Source organism: Hoplias malabaricus, chromosome 8 (assembly GCF_029633855.1).
Source record: "Hoplias malabaricus isolate fHopMal1 chromosome 8, fHopMal1.hap1, whole genome shotgun sequence".
Taxonomy (NCBI): domain Eukaryota; kingdom Metazoa; phylum Chordata; class Actinopteri; order Characiformes; family Erythrinidae; genus Hoplias; species Hoplias malabaricus.
In genome coordinates, this window is record NC_089807.1 from 10,125,201 (window position 1) to 10,141,938 (window position 16,738).

At 39.0% G+C, this 16,738-nt stretch overlaps 1 long non-coding RNA gene across 1 annotated transcript in view; it reads right to left on the reverse strand.

Moving 5' to 3' along the window:
* Positions 1-312: 312 nt before the first annotated feature.
* The window catches only part of LOC136705719 (uncharacterized), a 31,043-nt gene continuing 14,617 nt past the window's right edge, over positions 313-16,738 (reverse strand). The window contains exon 3 of the long non-coding RNA XR_010804076.1: positions 313-652. This is a non-coding gene — a long non-coding RNA (uncharacterized lncRNA). The remainder of the gene's footprint in view (positions 653-16,738) is intronic.

The following is a 16,738-nucleotide window of genomic DNA, read 5'->3' on the forward strand; positions in this document are numbered from 1 at the left end:
TAATTATATTATAATAATAATATTATTATTATTATATACAGCTCATTATATACACACCAGCACAAAGTTAACTTTTCTGATCACATTGTCTCCACATGATGACATTTATGTATAGCCTATGGACTCCGGAATATAAATATAAAAATTGCATGTGTACCACATTTCAAAAATACAATAAATATGTGTTTAATGATCAGTTTGAAATACTTGCCATCTGTCTTTCCAATCATATGTCTGTTGACAATGTTCTGCCTTAAGTAAAGAACTTCTGAAGCGCCCATATCTTGGAAAACTGTTAAAATGAAAGGGGGCTGATGTACTATGTAAACAGAAGTAAAGTGAACAAATGTACAGTTCACTTCCCAGTCCATAAAGCCTTCATCTGTCTGTTCAGCTCATTCATTATTCAGCCTGCTGTAGTTTAGCCCTGCTGTTTTATGCTGAAGTTATAAGGAGTGTTTTAGCCAAGACTACATTTTGAATGACGCACAGTCAGGGCAGCCTGACCGAACGAATGCTCTAAACATATATCCGTTTAAAAGATATGCAGTGTGTCTCGTTCATTCATCTTGTGCAACCACTTCATCCGGTTCAGGTTCGTGGTGAGTCTGGAGCCCACTCAGAACGATTGGGTGCAAGGCAGGAACACTCCCTGGACACAGCAGATGCAGTAACAGAACAACTTGATTATTTCTATAGGATTAAGTTAGTTTGGGAAAAGTTAATTATACATAAATCCACACAAGCTTTATAAGTAGAACTCGGTGAGAGATAACATGCAAAATATTATATAAAGATGAAATGTCAAAAAGAAAATCTTGAATGAACAACTATTCGTTTGAAGGCTTGGCTCAGAAGGAGCTGAAGAGAATGGGCCGTGATTAACAAATTTAGATAATCTGAATAAATCAGTGTGAATTGGACTGATCTCAGACATGACATTTTCTTCTCTATTTTCATAATCTGTATTAAAAAACATGATTGATAATCCCCTGGATGTTTTATTAACAAACTTTTGTCCCGAGGGGTAAAATAGCAAGACTCTCAAGCGGATCATTTGATTACAGCTCCTTTTGGAAGGCAGATGAGATGAAATAACCTGTGTGGATCATATCCCAGAGAGAGGTGGGATAGTTTCACTGAAACAACACAGCCCTGCAGCACTGCCAGAGCAATTTCAAGCTGTTGCTTATATGTGTTTTGGTCCAAAGTTTACACAGATTTGGAGCAGGTCAAAATACAAGATCCTATTCCTCCTTTTACAGGACCCTCTTAACCTTATTCAGATGGAAAGAGAAAGAATTATAGGAGAGAGCTGAGCCTGTGGGTTGATTTCTCTCTTTCTTTCTCTCTCTCTAGTGCTCCTCTCTATCACATTTTGCAGCATTTGAATCTCTGTTGTCTTAGCAACATGAAGCAAATCCAATAAGAAGCGGCCATTGCTTTTCCTCAGTGCAGATAAGTGAGATCCACACACATTAAGCACTGTTGTAAATCTACTGACAGAGTGTAATCTAGAGTCTAACTCCTGTGTGCTCGGGGTCTTTGGCTTTGATTACCTCTAATCAAACTCTCTTAGATCTTCTCTGCTAAATATAATGCATGCTTTGATCTGGGAGCACTAGCACTGAATATTTTGGTCAAACTGTGCACAGTGATTAAGATCGTGGCCTGAGCAGAGTAATGTAAATCACAGAGATCCAGTTTGGACAGAGCATCAGCCGTAATCATTTCACTGAAGTAAAAAGCAGCGCGTAGGGCTGCTCTGGGTGCGCAGCAAAACATGAATCTATGAGCTGTCGGGGTCTGCTGAGCACAGTTGGCTTTGATAATGCTCTTCCAAATCACAGTTGGCTCAGAGCAGAAACATTTACTTTAGAGAAATTTTTTGTTTGCGTGTCAAAGTCCCATCCATTCCAATGGCTCTGAATTATAGTGGAGATCATGCTGTTCCAGCATGAAATGGTGCCTGCAACAGAAAGATCAGATTTCATGAATTTTGCCCTTTCATCCTTATGAAATAAATATGTGCACCGTCCCCAAAAAGTCATGAAGGTGGGGAACTCTTTCTCCATTTGTAAAAGTATATCTATTGCTTTTCATCATGTTCAGAATATTGTGGGCGAAAAAAAAGTCTTGCTTAAATACGCGCTTAACCCTCGTATTTGCAAAATTCTGCAGCATACAAATAATAAATTTTTTTTGTTTGTCAGCCTGTGGTCAGAATCTTATCTAAAATATATTTGGACAGATATTTAATTAGTCGACATTTTGTACTTGTACTTGATAATTAAAATATATATGTTTAATTCTATGTCTTTTATATTCCTAAATAGTTTCTTTTTTGTTTGTTTTCCTTCCTCCCCCTGTACTGAAAAGTCCTGTATAAATTAAACTAAATTATTATTGTTTTTATTATTATTATTATTATTATAGGGAGAGATCTATCCCTTGACTCCTAAGATTACTGCACAGCCCCTCTGTTGTCTAAGGTGTTTTGCAGAGGTGTTTGTGGCCATCAGAAAGTGAATGAAAGTTGGAGCTCATGATCATCGCTCCGTTGTTTAGATAGCACTGTGAAAACTTCCCTGAGGGAGAATTGTGGACTGGCAGCAGCTCTGTGCATGCTCCCTGAGGACTTCACACTTTAATTGGACTGGTGCCATGGCCCCTGAGTGGCTGGAGATCAATGGTCTGCATGGCTAGTGTAGTGGCAGTGACCCATAGAGCAGGAATCTCCCTCAACACCGGCCTCACTCTCATTCCTGGGCTCCGGGGGGCTTCCCATACACCACTCACTTTATCCCACTCCCTCCTCTCCCTCCTCTCAATCCAGTCACACAGGCGCTAGCAGAGCCACAGTCAATAAGACAAACCCAGCTGTGATGAGATGCACTATCAGCGTTTTCCACATCATGATTTATGAAACCCATCTAATTTGTTCTAGCATAACTGCTCCTTAAAACACCCATCATTATAAGGTAAATACACTCAAAACAACTGTGCTCTGAACTGACTGGAATGAAAACGACATCATTGCAACATGATAAAAATTATACACAATTGCAATACACAAAAATCAAGTCAAGTGAAAGACAATCCTAATGTCATTGAGTTACATTAAAAAGCCAAAGCCCACCCTACATTTATTTAATGAAAGTGATTAGATATGAGAAAGTCCATTAACATAAATATGTCCAAGAACCTCCCCAGTGACGATCAAGTGTTTACTTTGTTAACTTTGTCTCTGTTTACATTTTAGAAGATGTATCATGAGAGGAATTAACTGTCAGTTCCAAATCTGAGGATTTCCGCTCAAAACCTGCTAGTGTCAAACGGCCAAATTCAGACAGTCAGGTTTTGTTCAGTCATAATCTTAAGGCGCAAACCTGCTGACTCATGGGTGGGAATAGGGACGAGAACTAAATGCATATTCATACTGAATGAAGGTGAAGGTGTAGATGTAAACCCCATTTCCAAAAATGATGGGACACTGTATGTATTTTTTTCATGTAAATAAAAACTAATTGATTGATTTCCACATAATTTAAACTCTATAATTAACTGAAAATTGGCAGTACTGGTCTTGGGCCTTGTCCTTTGAATATAAAGATCTCTCAGGATTCTCTAAACTTTCAATGGAATATTATGGAGCATAGATGGAGAAATCCCCAGGTTCTCTGCTGCTTTAGGTTGATAAACGTGGTTCTTGAATTGTTTCATTGTATACCTGTGCAGTCTCAGCCTCTTTGAGATGTTCCTATTAATGCCAATCACCTTAATGACTTGTTACAATTTAATCTAATATGTTTAGGTCAATTACACAACGTTACCTGTCTGGAACATATCGCTAGCTTCAAATAAATTAAGGACAAATATTTTCAAAAAAGAATTAAAATTTAAATTTAAAATGTTGTCTTTCTACTTTTTTCAAAGAGCGTGTTTTAATGATTTGCACATCATTGCACTGTGTTTTTATTTACATTTTGAGCAGCATGCCAACTATTCTGAGAATGGTGTTTGACCATCTATGCCACTTTGAAGGCATTAAGGGCTTGTGTCTTGGAAATAACCTCTAAATATGTCATTTTGATGAGCAGAGATGAGTTTTCCAGGGTTTATTCAAAGGCCAGAGTGTTGCTTTAATGGCTGTTTTGACTGGAAGCTGTCTCAGTTTATTTGAATCACACTGTGTTTTATTCCTGTGGAAATACATTTGAAACAAATTCACTGCAGTGGAACTACACAGCAGTTGAGTCTATGTAAATATATTATTGGCACCCATGTACTCTGGCATTTAACCCTTCATCAAACTTTAGGCTTATCATCCGTCTTTAGACCAGCATCCATTAACGGTTTTAATGTCAAATCTACTGTGACATTCTGCTCAAAACAAAACCGTGTATTTGCAATTCTGTCTTTTTTCATGTTTTGAGATAATTTGCTGCCAGTTACATGATGTTAACATTTCCAAAAATGACAAAGGACTGACAATGATAATATGTAACATAGTTAGGAGAGTGTGAGTCTGATGGGTGGCCTCACTAATGGGCCTAAGGGTTTCATGAGATTTAATGGGATCATCTTGATTGTTTTCATTCAGTTAACAGTCATAATTTCATTAAAGTAATGGTAAATCCATAACTCCATAATGCGGAGCATGAGATGCTCTAGGTGTGTGCTTTTGAACTCATGACTTGCCTTTAATATGGGTCAGCATGGAGGTGTAGTGCGGAGGTGTGTTCTGATATTACAGAGAGAGAGACAGAGAGAGAGAGTTTGCTCTGTGCTTATTATGGAGAGGAGCCAGTCTTCTCAGAGGCCGTGGGGGGAAGATGGCAGCACTGATAGCGGCCACATGGGTTCCATCAGAGTAATTGAAGCAGTCTGCCCAGCGCCAAAAACTGAGCCCTGAAGGACGCGACAAAACCAATTGATTTAAAGGCAATAGAGCCAGCACTCGAAAAATGACATTTTTATTAACATCTCTTAATGCAAAGCAGAGCTGCTTATGGCCTCGTAGGTGTCCCCTGAATATTTCTATTGCTCTCTCTTGATTAGAGGGACGTTTGGATGAACACACCGCTGGGTCAGTGAAGCATCATCTTCACGCTGGGAACAAAGGAGGATTGGAGGCATTCCTTCCAAATACCCAGCGCCGGAATCCAAATAGCTTTATTCTGAAATAGACTATGGGTTTCCAGATTGGCCTGGATAAGAAATCACAAAAAATATTTCTTTCCTTGCTTTCTTTCTTGTTATCATCAAAAGGGACTCAAAGCCATTTTCAGCTTAAAACTATATTCCAGACATATTCGCTTTATCTCTGTGTACCATATTTGTGCCATATGGCTGATTACCACAGACAATAATTCAAACATTTCCCTGAACCTAAAACATAATGGAAAACCTGTTGAATTTGAATGCACTTTTAGTCAAAAAGCAGGTGCTAAAACAACTTAACAATTGTTTATGGCTATTGACCATATGCAGGAGATAAATAGATGAATTATGAAAGGCTGGAATAGCCTTTTAAAAGATTACCATAAGACATGATGAATGACATCATCAGACCTGCACTTAAACACTGAAATTATTAATTTTTTTCAGGCCCAGCATGAGCCTTGATCCAGTCACTGATTTTATTTTGACACTGCAGTTTTGAACTCTTCTACTGGCTAGGGTGACCAGACATCGTCTTTTACCCGGACATGTCCTCTTTTTTAGACTTAAAAAGAAATGTGTGGGCGGAATTTCACAAACGTCCAGGATTTTGTTTTTCTAGAGCTTACATAGAATTTGGAGAAGCGTTTCGTTCACAAACTAGTTCTGCTCTCCCCTACTCCGATTGGTTCACTTGAGTGAGAAGGGGGCGTGGTGAAGTAGCCTAAAATCTTCTGATTGGCTACCGTTATTGGTAGATAACCTTCTCTGTAAACATTTAATTGGTCAGTCTGCACCTCAGTAGTCCTTGTTTACGTCAGGCAAAGCTCATGTACCTACCCTCATCATGAGCAGCTATGCTGAAACGTAAATGTAAGTTCTAGGTTGAATTAAAAAAGAAACTCCCATCTTTTGTGTAGCTTGGTGTAAAGGACCTAAAAGCACACATGGGTTCAGCTAAGCATACAACGGCAGCAAGGGGTGAAAACTCACCACCCCCCTCCCCGGAAGCGTGTCCTCTTTTTCACCATCTCAGATCTGGTCACCCTACTACTGGCTAATTTCTCAGTTCCTCATATAATTCTAAGCAAGTGTAAGTTAGGTTTGGTTCAAAGCCAGTGATGTTGAATGTCTTTAAAATCATGTTTACTGCGGCTACTACTTTTTGCAAAGGAAAGTTGTGAGTGTTTGTAAAAAGCAATAAAAGCTAGAATCTGTGGAGTTTAAATTACAAAAGTACCCTCACTGTTTTCACTGACCATAGGGTTGTCACATTTTCAGGAAAAAAGGCATTTAAAAAAATTTTAAGTCATAATTTGCAATAGATTCAACAATAACCTTCACTTTAAAACATAACATTATATGTTAAAAGCAATGCCAATACACAAATGTTAAGATTTGCATAAGGACATGGAAATATACAGCATCTGTTTATTTTATTTTTTATGACTGAGACTATTGATTGAGGCTAGTCTGCAATAACCATGGACTATGAAAAGATGTGGCATTGATGGTGGTATATGTCTCTTAAAAATGTCATCATACCCCCTCAACATGAATGGAACTTTCACACACATGCAGGTCAACCACGCTGTGGTCACTAATGCACACGATACCACGACAGTGGTTGGCTCTTACACATAATAATAGACTGAATGGTCCATTAGTCTGTGGTACAGAGAATTCCATAACTTTTCTCTGAAAGTGACCTGAAGCCTGGACTCATTGGACCACAGCACATGTTCCCACCTTCTATCAGACCGCCTCTTTCACACATAAACTAGAGAAACTCCAGAGTATCGGGTCCAGAGATGTTCTGGAGTGGTCTTTCCCACATGCAGCGCACAGCGGGAGATTTTCTGCGTCAGGTGCACTGTTGCGGATTGTCACGTTCACACATTTACTCCACCGGGTAAACTCTGGAATATTTGATTATTTGATTTGATTAAGTGTGAAAGGGGCAGCAGAGTTTCATGTTACATTTCTTGATGATGTTTTTTTTTTTTTTGTTATTAATAAGCCAGTGTTGATATATGTATAACAGATAATCGTGTCTCATGCAGTACCATCTGAGGACTCATTCACAAATGACTCACTGAGATTTCTCTGAATTCCCTGAATCTTTGTAAAATGTTATGTAGAGTAGTTGGTAAAAGACTCAATTCTCTGCAGTCTGACACAGAAAAATGTTCTTTCTAAACTATTCTCTCATTAAATTTTTCAGGAAGTGGTGAGACACAACCCAGCTTTGCTGTATAAACAGAGCCTTTGGCGGATGCTTCTTTTTATACATTTTTTATATACACCTCCGTATAGTGGAAGGATTCAAAAACCTATATATATATATATGTATATATAAAGTTTTCACTCCTAATTTTCCTCTGTCCCAACTTTTTGGGACAGAGTTGCAGGCATCAAAACTCTAAATTAGTTTACATTTACAAAATTCAATCAAAGTGCTCAGTGAAAACATCTGTCCTTTTTGTCCTGCTTTTGTCAGAAAATAACGGTTCAACAGCTTTATCATATCACACACTCCTGTTTTTATTATATTTTACAAAATGTACTGACATTCCTGCTAATGGGATTGTAAATTAATGGGTACAGATTTTTTTTTTCCAGGCTGAGTAAAAAAGTCAATTACATTGTGAGGGAAATAATGAGTACATTATGTACTTTGAAGTAAATAAGTAATAACTTTTAGGAGAAGATGATTAAAAAACTCAATCTTTCATCCCTTCTCCCCTCATTCATCTTTCAAGGCTGAAGAACACGATAGCCGTGTCTGTGTTTTCACTATACACTCCACAGAGTGACATAACAATAAAGGCTTTTATAACTCCCCTTCCCCAAGCGGAGTTTAGGAAGGATTATCATGGGCCTTTTTCTGAAGTGAGATATTGCATTCATGCCAGGTTAAACAGTCAGCACTCAAAACAAGTGGTTGACCCAAACTATCCATTCTCTAATTGTATGTCATTTCTTTTATGCGCCACACTGGACATCCTTGTGTGAGCTGGGGCAGGGGGAGAGAGGGTTCACGTCTCTGGGCTGTGTATATTGTTCAGAGCCATTGTCCTCTGGCTAGTCTGGCTCCAGCCCTCAGAAACCCTAATTACACGTCTGCAAAAACCACATACAATACCAGAGCAACAAGGCAGCTTATCACTGCAGTCTTGCCGTGCATGCTTTGGGTCTCCTTTGTTTTGCATCTCTCATTGTATATTATGTCTTAAGTAAATGGAAACATACCGTGAGCTTATTTACTGTAACAAATAAAGCAAACATTGAAATGTGGAAAGTCAGATCTGTTTCCTTTGGTTTCAGTATTGCACACGCAGAAGGAAAAACGGCCTTGGTCATGGTATTTAATGACTGAAATCTGAAAGCACCATTCAGAGTGAAATAGGAAATATAATGTTACATTTCACAGACAACTGTACTTCTGGAGAACAATGTCACCTCATATCAATCTATAAATGTGTGTGGTTACTCAAAGGAGAACTTACTTACATTCCTAGAGATAAGCGTTTCTAAGTGGTTCTTTGTTTGAATGTGTGGCTCTAGAGTCTTTAAATTTGTTTTCTATTGATAATACAAATCTTGAAAGAACTCTTCATCAGAAAGGAACCAAAACTGTTAAGACTGTTTAGATATTGATCTAGTTACATAAGGACTGAGAATGTTTAATAAAATAATGAAAGAAAAATAAATAAAGAGTTTCTGTAAATATTCAGTCTGTTTCTAACTTTTCACTGTGAGAAGAACACTCGGTTATATGGGTGTGAAAGGATGTGTAGCTTTCAAGAAACTGAAACAGGCAAATAAAGAATAACATTCACAAATCAAACCTGATGCCGCTGGTGTTCTAAGAGCAACAAAAGCAGCACGATTTTGTTTGGAAACAAGGCAAACATGAGACTAAAATATGGAATTGAATTTTCAATATTATATTCATTTGATGAGGTTTCTGTCTTTTTGTGAAATGAACGCTCCCTGTCTTATTGTTTTCACTGACAGAGGACAGGAATGAATTAAACAAAGGATACATTTTGCACAAGGCTTTACATACACAAAGGAACATGAGTTATACGAACCCTTAAGTTTCTATCAAAAGCAAAATCATTTGAATGATCTGAAGGTACGGACAAGAGGTCATGATAATGTAACAGTGAATCTGAACCAGTAGACTTCCATTACTTTGTTTTTCTTGCTCAAACACTACACCACTAGATTGTTGACTTCTTTGAGTCTGTAATAAGACATGACACATGGAGAAAAACATACAACCAAGGTCAAATGTGGAGCTCGTTAACAAACACCCCTTGTGGACACTGCTCTGTACTGGTTTTAACTGCTGTTTCACTTGAAGCTAATGCAAAATAGCAGCCACATATATTTTGAAACCTGACTGGTTTAAATGCTGTGAACTTTAGCTTAGCTTACATTTAGCTTCTGTTAGCTTCCCAATTTCTTTATGGTATAGTCTATTTTTAAATGCTTGTTATAAGCATGCCCCAACAGTGTACAGGGAAGGTTTGGCAGTTCACTAATATGTATTTACATAAACATGAGCAGTGTTCAGCTTATGTCTGAGTCAGTGATTATAAAAATTTGACATATTTGCACAGTAGCTCATGAGTTGAATGATACAGAGTTGTGGGATTAAGTAGCAAATTCAAAATTCAGAGTCTGCCAAAGCATTGTCCAACCCACCCTGCCTTACCAGCTTAGAAAAAAACAGTCCTTTTACCAGCGCTGTATTAAAATAACACAAGCTACTAAAAGTCAACACAGAGGCCTGGCCTTTTTGTAAACTCTTTTTTATATAAATAATGCAGAACTTAGTGATTCTTGCTAAACTGGATCATAATTACATTATTGGTTTACATAGTCTCCTGAATGTATCCCAAAGGGAAGCTCTTTGGCAACGACTTGCTTTAATATGTCTTGAAATTGTTACCAGCTGGCTTGGCTACAGGAAATGCTTCCCTCTCTTAAAAACCTCAAAGCAAATAATACAAGTAGCATGCAATATTCATAACCCTCTTTCGTTTTATTGCCTTCCATCCGACAGCAACATGTAGATCTGGTCTTGTGGTATTTCATTACATGTATTATTGTATAATGCCTTACACAAAGTCTGTGATATCATCCAATATCATCAGTCTGTCGTCTCCCGAGGCTTAGCTTGCTCCATGCTCCTATGAAAGCATCCCTTGACCTTCTAACCTCCTGAGACTAGCATCAGAGCTGTGTGGAATCAGATCATAACCCTCTCTCTCTCTCTCTCTCCCTCTGTCCCTCTGTCCCTCTCTCTCTCTCTCTCTCTCTCTCTCTCTCTCTCTCTCTCTCTCTCTCTCTCTCTCTCTCTCTGTCAGCAGTGACTTTTTTTGAAGACTTTCTGCCAGGAAGACTATAAATGCTTGAATATCATTCTATAGTGGCATTCAACTTCATTAGGTCATGAAACTATCAGACAACAGCTGTGAAAAAAGGTTGTACACAAAAACATATCTGTTGAATATTGTCCATAAATCCTTGAGGCCATCCAAAGCTATTACAGACTTCAATGGTTATCATAAATTTGTTTTCCCAGTGTTGGCTTTGAACTGTGGGAAAGGCTTCAGACTGTTCCCAGTGAGTAAGGCACGCTTTGCTAAAGTGATGACATCATGGAGGTTAAGGAATTTAAAAGGACCAGGGGAAAAGGTCTGTCTGTCTGCAGCCTACCTGTTTTCCATCTTCTTCATCAAAGGAGGCAATAGTGTCTCCACCGGAGAGCCTAGAAGGCTCTAAGTTTAATGCTATGAGGCCTTCAGAGATAAAAACAAGGCTTAAGAACTCTATAGTCACACGAAACTCGTACAAACAGAACTCAAAGCTAAACACCATTCTGAGGTTTTGAAGTAATCAATGTGATTAGAAGAGAGTTCAGACACAGTACCTAGTGTTGAAACAATGGCTACAGATTGGTTACAAACAGTGCTATGAAGGGGCATGTTTACCCTCCGTACATTTAAAATGAAAACATATCAATATCATGAACTATAGCCACATTTTGTTTTAAGAAACTCAATAGAAACTCCAGAAAGGAGTTATATAAGTTAAATAGAAACTTTACAAAAGGCATGACTAAGAGTTTTTGATGAGAAAGGGTCACTGAGGAGACGATTCAGCTGTGGTCATTTTGGAAATTGAATTTTGTTCTGTTGAGAAACTACACCTATTGTTTCATATTTGGTTTATATTGTCCATAGATGTAATTTGGGAGTGTTGGGTACATGTGCTCACCATTTTCTGGCTGATTTTGAAAGAATACTCCTCTACAAACTCTCCATTCTTTATTTATTCAGTAATAATCTGATTATTTTAGTCAGAAATATAAATTGTGACTTTCTTGTTGACAGAATCAGAAAATATTTGTGCTTATATTTTACACTTGACATTTCCTAAAAAAAAAAGATTATTAATCAAAATAAATTGAAAAACAGTTGTAAAATGAATATATTTAAACTGATATTTCAATGCACAGGTTCTCTGTTGCACCGTGGCCTTCAGATCTGGTGGTTGATGAGTTCATATACTGCATTTGGCACTGATTTGCAATTCCACACAAAGGCATATAAAGCACTGTTGACTCTCCAAATGTTTGATTCATGTGTTTATTTATTTTACCTTTATTTAACAAGGTTTCTCTTTTTCATGGGAGACATGGCTAAAAATGGCAGCAACACATGAACAAATGAAAATATGTCCATATGTTAAGAAAAAGAATGAAAAATGGATCACAATACATTGTTACTTTTGACATTGCTCATGTGTCCAGGTTTTCTAATCCCTACATGTCTTTTTGAACTTTTAGACATCCATTAATATAAGTCATTCTGAACCACAGCAGAAACCCCAGGTGTGTAAAATTCATGAAGAACCGTTTTTTTTTATAAGACTTTGAGCATATCTCTCTTGGTGTGTACTTAGTTTGTATTGGGATGATTTGTGAGTGTTTCTTGACTCCTTGTCAAGATCAGGTTTGGGCCTGCTTGCAGTGCTGTCTAACAAATTATATTGGATCATTCTCCAATTAAAGTTTCTATTTTTGTTACACCATGACCGCCAAAATTTCAAGTGATCTGCAGACCTAGTTACTGAACACACGTACATGATATTTCATATTTAATTGAATGTTTTAATGGAAACGTAAGCATATATTTATGGACCCATCGCCTTCTTAAACAACTGTTCTGACACTTAGTGTGTTTATGGGTGTGTTCAGATTTGTCAGATTAAAATCAACCCTGGTGCAATTGTTCTGTTAGTGTGGTTTTATAGCGTAAATGTGAATGCACCCATTTGAAGTGTACCTTCTTTGGTTTGTGCAGTAAAGCAATTTCAAACAGTTTTGACTTTTTATCCAATTTAACACCTCTCGCTGTGTTATTTGCTGTGTTTGTTGGTAAAACGACCTCCAGGTAAACACACACATCCCTACATTAAGCCCAGTTGATGACTCTGACAATTTCTTCGCAACATAAAAGTCATATGTGTGTCACTTGTCAGTTTTTTTCACTTAATATGGATCAACAGTAAAAGCGTCCATGTGAACTTGAACCAAACCAGAGCTTAAATTTAACAGTGTACCATATTTACACTTTTTAAAGCATGCAAACATAAATATGTCCAGAGGTTGGTGGAATAGCATGGATAATCATTCCACATTACATTAGTTTAACCATTGCTCATGCATCCTGGTTCTCTGATTCTTACATAAGGTTGTAAATCTTCATGGGCTGGCATCAGACAACAGCAGAAAGTCCAGCTTTACAAAATTCATGACCATTAGTTTTTGTCCAGACTGGGTCACTGAGGTGTTCATTTTTTGGAGATTGTTGTTTTATAGGGTTGAAAACTACAAGCTCATGAATACCATCATGGATCTGTTGTAAGCTCCTGGTAAAGGCCTGTCCCAGCCAGCACTCCCATACAGAAACAGTGTCCCCATATGGCTGAAGATGACATCAGATGATATCAAAGAACATCTTCAGATCTTCAAACTGGCTAGGCAGGGTCTGAACCTCTCACATATTGTTGTGATCTTCAGGGATTCTCATTGTGAGGCCCAAGTCAATTTTGTAACTGGCAACAAGATCCTTTGGATCCTGATGTCCAAGGGACTGGCCCTTGATGTGCCTGAGGATCTGTAACACCTCATCAATAAGACCACTTCTGCGTGAAAGCAGTTGGAGAAGAATAGAAAGGACAAGGATTCCAAGTTCAGCTTGAATCAGTCTGAATCTCATTAAAAGTAGTATTATTTTGGACAACATGAAGACTCTAAATAATAAACTACAAATAGTTTTAGAAGTATCTGGCTAATTCTATTGGTCAGCTGGTTATTTTGTGGGTACAGTGTGTACCCACAGGGTATAAGGTATATACATTGGCATTATTTCTATAAGCGTTCTTGAGGTAGGACATATTAATGCAGTTTGTGTTGTCAAAATGTGTTGTAGCAATATTATAAGTGACAAATATTGTTGACTGCATTGTCTAAAGAAAAAATTTTGAACACAGAAGCTGTCCTTCATGTTGTGTAAAATGTTCATCATGTACAAGACAGAAAGTAGTGCTCTGAATCAATCTGCTTATTATCGCTGAATGTCAACATTGAGTTAGAGTAATTCTATTACGTTTACGCCACCTAAATCTGTGCGTAAAAAATCCAGGACAACCAGCTAATACAGCAAATGCAATTAAGATCAGAGTAAACAGCCTTGGGCAGGCAATAACTAGAAGTGGAGCTGATTCAAGAAAAGTCTCCAACAGTGCTTAGTGAAATTAGAGTGGTACTGATAACATCTACTTAGCAAACTTCATTAGTTCTGGCCCTCAGTGCTCTGTGTGGTGAAGCTGCCTTGTCTCGGTCTGATGTCTGTGACATGTAACTCCTCTGATAGTGGATCAGAGCATGGCAAATAATGGATCATGCTTGTTTAACCGTGTGTGTTAATGATTCTTAGTATAGCATGGGAAATGAAATATATGGCAATGAAAAGAATTTATTTCCTTAAAAAACCATCCTGTTGTTTGAGCATCGTTTTGATCTTTCGGCAGAAGAATAAAAACTCAGACAAACATCCAGGGAGAATAACACAGTATATTATTTCAAACAGCCAATGGTACCCTTCTTAATTAATGCAGCGTTATTGTAGTATGCTTAAGTTATGTTGAACAGGGAAGTGACACTGATCAAGATATATGCGGCATGCCATGGCATCCATCAAAGGAGGTTTTCTCAGATATTGCCAAAGAGATATGAAAGATGAAAGAAGAAGAGCAATAGGCCTACTGGTGTGAATTCAACAGGCAGTGTTTTCTCAATATGGCCTCTGCTCCAAACCCCCATTGATGTGAAGGAAGCACTCCAGTGACTTTGGGCCACTGGCGTCAGGGAGCCCTCCTCCCTTGTCCACTGCGGCCTTGATATGAGCGTGAAAGCTGTTGCTAATAAAAGTTTCAAAGAGAGGGATGAAAAGGAGGAGAAATTGAGCAGCCAGGGCTGCATTATCCTTGCTCTGTGTGGTGGCTGGCTTGGCGGAGGTGTTCTGCAGCGGCGGGGGCTCGCAGAGGTCGCCGGAGATGTCACTAGCGTCGCCCGAGGGCAGGGGCGGAATCACTTGCTTCTCACAGGCTTCAAAGAGCGGGGCAATTACACTCAAGTAGCCAAATGGATAGATGTATTGGCTTGCCAGCAACTTCTTGAGAAAAACAGAGGAGGCCTTTGAGAGGGAGAGGAGGGGAGAGCCACACCTTTTGAGTTATGTGTAACAACTCGTATGATAATTACCAGGAGGAGAAAAAATAAAAGAAAGCTGCCAATCCGCCAGCACTAAAAAAGGAATTTACACCAAACATTGGCTCTGATCATGGGGAGAAAAAATAAATAGGACAGAAAAAACTGGGCCGGCCGGAATGGCCGCACTCCATATGAGCAATGCTGTTTAGAGAAGGCGTCCATTGTGAATGCTTCTCTCGGGCAGTGGCACATACGAAGTCAGATTCCCATTGAGAGTCCTGAAAAGAGCCTTTGATTGGAAATTGCTTTGGCAGGAGAGCTCACCTGCAGAGAGTGGTCTATAGCCCCTTTTGGAGAGCTCAGCAGCTGCCAGAGCTGTAAGTCTGGGCACCTAGTGGGCCGAAGAATGGAGGCTGCAGAGTCTTTCAATACAAAGCCACTTAGTAACAGAAGGCATGTGCCAAGCTTGCAAAGCCCGAATGAAAAGTGCCCTTCGGAGTCGACTAAATATCAGGGGGCACTTTTTCTCGCTCTCTCTCTGTCCCCTCTCCTCAGCCCCCTATTGCACTTCTATTCTGAGCACAATAGAAGACCTAAAGAGCCCTAACTACAGAAATATACCAACAATCACCAGGGAAAGGCCCGAGGAACTCGGCCGGAGTGTGGAAGCCATCAATTACATAGAGCAAAAGTTAAAAACCCAGCGGGAGCCACGCATTAGAATGCAGAGATATGCAGAGCTGCAGGCAATGGAAGCCTGGACTGTGCTTTGGCCTGACTAACAGGAGCCCACAAAATGACTGTGTGGAGCAGGAACCATGACTGAGGAGCTTTTACCACAACTTGTTTCAGCTGTTAGGGAAAGGTATGGTTTTTATAATTATCTTAAAAAAAATAATAAAATTGAGCTTAAACCCAAAATGAAAAGCGAAAAAGTACAGTCTACGCATGTAATTTCATTCATTCTGTATAAACACATTCTGTCACTTATTCCAAAATGAAAATTAAATTAATCTTCCCCATCCAAATGTTACTGCAACTTCCTTTGGACGTATAGAGGCATTAGTAAAGCTCATAGAAGCTCAATAAGCAGAAATGATCCAATAATCACATGCTGCTTATCACAGCTCATCAATAGGGAGGTGAATTAAAAAAAACTAGGAATCTGATGGAACCACACTTGTTGCGTCTTATTGAAGTGTAGCAGGGAAACAGTGTGACATAACAGTGTGGCATAACTCATAGCTGCACGTCAGAGAATACAGATTCGCCGCGGCCTGAAAGACTTCACAGACAGCAGAGGGCCTTAAAGGGATGAAAAGCACTCGACTGTGTGGACACTGAGGGCCTGAATTCCCCAGTTGCCTTTTTGGCTGCGGCTCTCAGAAGGCGCCGCCTGACACACTGAGAGCAATGTGCAGGGATCACACAAAGCCTCGTCAATTCAACTATCTCCCAGCAGCTAATTTATGATGCCCTCAAAGCAATTTTCACAGTCAGAAAAGTGCAATTGTATTTTCCAGCTCATTAAACCCAAGCACAACAAAGCTTTCATCCTCCCGCTTCAACCCCCCTCCTCATTCCAGGCCTTCAAACCCACAGTCTGCTTTTCAAAAGAGTCAACATGAAACGCACAGGCCTCCACAAAGTGTAATATAAACATTTCGCTCCTGTTTTTTTCACGTGTTTTCCTGATCATCACCAGGAATCTGTGTGTGGACGCGGCAAGGACGAGAGAGCCCCAGCTCGGAGCTCTCAGGAAGCCAGACTGTCTCAGAT